The sequence below is a fragment of the Apium graveolens genome, chromosome 4 (assembly GCF_009905375.1).
Source record: "Apium graveolens cultivar Ventura chromosome 4, ASM990537v1, whole genome shotgun sequence".
In the NCBI taxonomy this organism is placed as follows: domain Eukaryota; kingdom Viridiplantae; phylum Streptophyta; class Magnoliopsida; order Apiales; family Apiaceae; genus Apium; species Apium graveolens.
The window spans coordinates 232,268,273-232,273,431 of NC_133650.1; the positions used below are offsets into that span (position 1 = coordinate 232,268,273).

General features: G+C 34.4%; 1 non-coding gene across 1 annotated transcript; it reads right to left on the minus strand.

Moving 5' to 3' along the window:
- Positions 1-4,646: 4,646 nt before the first annotated feature.
- Positions 4,647-4,753, minus strand: LOC141722527 (small nucleolar RNA R71). Its single transcript, XR_012575543.1, has one exon. It is a non-coding gene; the product is annotated as a small nucleolar RNA R71 (small nucleolar RNA).
- Between the last annotated feature and the right edge of the window lie 406 nt (positions 4,754-5,159).

A 5,159-nucleotide genomic window follows, 5' to 3' on the forward strand; every position in this document is an offset into this window, starting at 1 on the left:
ACTTGCGATCAATTTTTTTCTTTGTTTCTGAAAATTTCTTCTGTTTTTTTTATTGATTTCAGAGGGTGTGTTTGGTATTGCTGTTACTGATTACTGAAAATCAGTTTAAAAACTCTTTGATAAAATTTAAAAATACTTTTCGGAAAAGTGCTTTTAGCCTAAAAGCTGTTAGAGAAAATATGTCCCCACCCATACTTTTAGAAAAAGTTGTTTTTCAGCTTTTGGGGAAGCAGATACTGATTTCACTATCAAAATTTACCAAAAGCATTATTATTTTTAAATTTTTACATCAAAACATATACATGTCAAAAAAATTATCAAACAATTTTTACAACAGCATTTTTTTCAGTACCACTTTTTCTAACAGCACAACAATTTTTAATATCAATCATAAACAGAGCCTAAGCAAATTTGTGCGGAGCCTGTGGTGACAATAAACAGTAAAGGGGTTTTACAGATTTTTGGGAGGCGATAAAGAGGTAAGGAAGGTAATTACTACTATTATTACTGCTGTTATAAAACGTTTTACTTTGACTAGGATTCATTCGGCACCCATATTTATTGAGTTCCCTCTTTCTGATAAATAAATATAAGAGTAGTGCTGTACAGAATTTTGTATATAATAACATGATATTTGATCTGAGGTGTTTTAATTTGTTTTGTTAATTTAAATGCAGGGGTCATTCTAATTAAAATATCATCACATATTATTATGTACAAAATTTTATATACCATTCTGTACATCAAACATTTTTCTAAATATAATTATCATCTTTCATTAAAATTTTATTGATGAAGTAATAAAAGGTTAAAGGGTTGCATGGTTCGCCAAATGGTATGAGATTTTATGGCTCGCAGAATGCTATGAGATTGAAACGAGAAATTGGATAAAGGAGATATGAAATTAAGATATCATTCTTATGTGTTTGGTTGGTGACGCAATGAGTAAATTTAAGTTATTATTTTTTATTAATTTAAAATATTAATATAATTTTATTTTTTATTTAAATTGAGCTATTGATTTAATTTTGTGTTAAAAATGTACATATAATTGTATACAGAATAAATTATATTTGATTCACCGTACGCATGTTTCATATCAACACACTAGAATCGAGCTAAGTTCTAACCGAGTCAAGTATATTTTTTTTAAAATGAGCTGAGCCGAACCGAATTTAAAAACCAAGCCAAAAAAATGTTCACGATCGACTCGTTTATAAATGAGTCGAGCCCATCCGAACACGAGTTTGCTCACGAACAACCGAGCTGAGCCGAATTCGATCCAAGTCGGGTTGTCCACTTATAGTTCACATACATTTTTAATCGACCAACATTAATGTATAATTTATAATTTTAAAGTCGAGTTTTAAAAAAATAACCAATTTTATTATTAATTATTGAGACATTCATAACTTTAGAAATCGTACGTTATTTTTAAATTGTTGATGTCGATTGTTAAGGATTTAGTAATTTTTGATATTTCAGTTAAATTGGTTTAGATCAGAAAATACATATAAAATAAAATAAACGAAGCAAACCCCCTTTAGCTAAGAAATATAATTATTCAAAATTATTTTATCTTTTCTTAAAAATATTATAATATTTTAATTTATTTTAACAACTCATTATTTTAATTTAACAACTCATTATTTTAATTTATTTTAAAATAAACGAAGCAAACCCCCTTTAGTGATATGTATTAAATTAATTATTTTTATTATTATTTAAATATGTATTAAATTTTAATTAAATTAATCATTTTAATTTAAAATATTTATTAAATTTTAATTAAAAAAATTTAAAATATTTATAAAAATGATTAATAAATAATTTTTATTTATCATATAAATTAATTTTATCCGAGTCATGTTACCGAGTTCGAGCAAAATGAGCCGAGTCCGAGCCAAAAATACAAAAAACTCGGCTCGGCTCGTTTAATTATCCGAGCTCATTTTTATGTTCACGATCTGTTCGTTTAAAACTAGCCGAGTTTACTTAAACGAGCTGATCCCGAGTTTTGTCCACAAAAGACTCTGTTCGTTTGCAGCCCTACACCTCACCATGAAGTATCAAAAATCCATAGTGTGTGGTTTGAGATATGAGTTTGGAGGAATAAGTTTCACAATCAAATACTAGGTTTGAGTTTAAAATGAACAAAATCTATACCTAATAGCTAAAAAGTCTGAACCAAACGAGCCGTAACAAATTTTCCAAATAACAAACTATGGGGTGAATGCCCTAAATCACTTAAGGTAATATGCCCCGACAACATCGTATCTTGGAGAGACACCATCACCCACGTGTACGCGAGATATGCTACAATAACATATATAGTTGATTGTTCTTTTTATTTAAGGACACCGTCTTTAGGTAGACGTGTTATGTATAAACACTTACGCCACCAATATGTCTCATGATACATCAGCCCCTAATAGTGTTATGCCATATCATGTCATATGACATTTTTTTTGTACCTCAATGGAGTTGCTCTAATGGAACAATTATGGCCTCGGCTAGTGATAAGTGGCATTTTATACCACTTAGAACGTCTTAAAATGGCTTAAATTGGTGTCTTGAAATCAAGTATTTTGTGTATTTGATGCGTTTTTCTAGTGTTTATGCATTTCAGGGTATTAGTTGTATTTCGGGGGAGGAATCATCAAGAATAAGCCTTGGCATGTGTTCACCATTGCGAGAGGAAAGGAATGGGCAGATTACGGCGAAGAAACGGAGCAAACCTGGATTTTTTCCAGTAGAGGCCTGCGCGCCCGCGCAGCAATGCTGAGCGGCCGCGCAGCAACCTGCGTGCCCGCGCAGCTATGCTGAGCGGCCGCGCAGGGTCGGGGAAAAAGATAAATTATTTTAGACTTCTACTTCTGTTTGGCTTCCAACTTCTATGTAATCTGAGTTTTATGGGACTATTATATAGGTAGATTTGAGACGTTTTCACAGAGAGTATTAAGGGGATTATGTTTTAGATTGTGTTTTACGCAAGAAGCGAATGAGATAAGGAAGAAGACCGATTTAGCACACCGCAACGAAGAGGAAGCATATTTTCTTGTGATTCTTGTTTCGTTGTAACTTTGGATGCTAGTTTTCTTGCTTTGACTTATTTACTCTTGTGACGTACTCTGTTTTAATATAATTAGTTTAGTTATTATTTTCTTGTGTTTGTTTATCATGATTTTATATGAACCCATGATGGCGATAAGTTCTATTATGGGCTAATCGTGATCATGGGGTTGCAACGGATTTATTATAGAATTCTTTAGTTAATTGTTTAATACTTTAGTGTGTGATGATTGCATGATATCTAGTATTGGTTGTGCGTATTCGTCTTATGTGCGTCGCGAACATATAAGATAGGGTGTTAATCTCTTGTGAAGCGACGGTGGATCTTGAGATTTAGAACTTGCCATGCTAGCATAGGTTCATGTACGTTGAGCATGATTAGTGGGTAACTCTAACAGTTTTATTTTCCCTATGTAATCAAAAGGAATAACTTGAGCTTAAATCGTTGTGTTGTCAATTTCTGTAGACATATAGGAACTCAACATAATTGATGACTATTCAACTTCTATCTTAATTGTGGATGCTTGGTAGAATGGTATTAGTACAATAAAAGTTGGCTTTTATCAGTTTCGTGTTATTCGATTAATATCATCACTGTCACATGCTAAAGGTAATAACAATGGCTATAGAAGGAAGTAATAATGAAGTTGTGATCTCATGAGTATTTTATTATTGATAAATTGAAGTGTTAGTTAAGTGGTTAATTAAGTAGTTAATTATAGTTAATATTTAATCAACAATCTTAAGTGTTATTATCTTAACATTGAGAAGTAATCATACATTGATGAGTGAGTTTAATTAGACAATAATTTAGTCTGAGTCTCTGAGGGAATGAACTAGAAAATATTCTATATTACTTGCGAACGCGTATACTTGCGTGAATATTAGCGCGTGTTTTCGCCCTAACAAGTTTTTGGCGCCGCTGCCGGGGACTCGGCGTATTTGTTTAGTTTATGTACTTACCATCATTGGTCATTAGGACTCAGTGATTAGGACGTAGTAGTTACTTACTCTTTTCGGTTGTGTTTCAGGTACTTTAGCAAGCTTTTATACAAACTCGTTCTCGTGCTCGCAAGAGGACTTTAGATACAGCTGAGGAGATAGACGAAGTTCTTGATATTCCGGAGAAGTTAGATTTTGAGGATTCGGATTCAGGAACTGAGCAGAAAGAACCAGTAAACATGGGAGATCGTATTGTTCAAGCTGATCCAGCTCTTATGGATTTTTCTCGGCCTAAAATTGATGACATTCAGTCAAGCATCCTTCATCCGGCTATTCAAGCTAACACCTTTGAAATCAAGCCGGGCACTATTCAGATGGTGCAGAATTCTGTTTCTTTTGGAGGAGCGGCAACTGAAGACCCCAACATGCACATAAGGAATTTTGTCGAGATCTGCAGCACTTTTAAGTATAATGGCGTGACTGATGAGGCTATCAAGTTGAGGCTTTTCCCATTCTCACTAAGGGACAAGGCTAAAGACTGGTTACATTCTGAACCAGCTGGGTCCATCACTACGTGGCAAGATCTTGCGCAAAAGTTTCTGGTGAAGTTTTATCCGATGGCAAAGATTGCTGCTATGAGGAGTGCTCTTACTCAGTTTGCGCAGCAACCTACAGAATCTATGTGCGAGGCTTGGGAATGCTACAAGGAAATGTTGAGAAAATGTCCACATCATGGAATGCCGGATTGGATGGTGATCACTGGTTTCTATAATGGTTTGGGGGCCCAATCTCGGCCCATGCTCGATGCAGCAGCTGGAGGAGCCTTATGGGCTAAAAGCTATACTGAGGCATATAATCTTATAGAGACGATGGCTGCAAATGAGCATCAAAACCTAACTCAGAGGATGACGTCAGGCAAGGTAGCAGGTATTCTGGAAGTTGATGCAGCCACCGCTATTGCAGCCCAGCTCCAAGCGCTATCAATGAAGGTTGATTCTCTGGCTACATATGGAGTTAATCAAATAGCTATGGTTTGTGAGCTTTGTGCAGGTTCTCATGCTACGGATCAGTGTTCTCTTGTCAACAAATCTGTTCAGTATGTGAATAATTATCAGCGACAATAGCAGCCTGTGCCAGCGACCTAT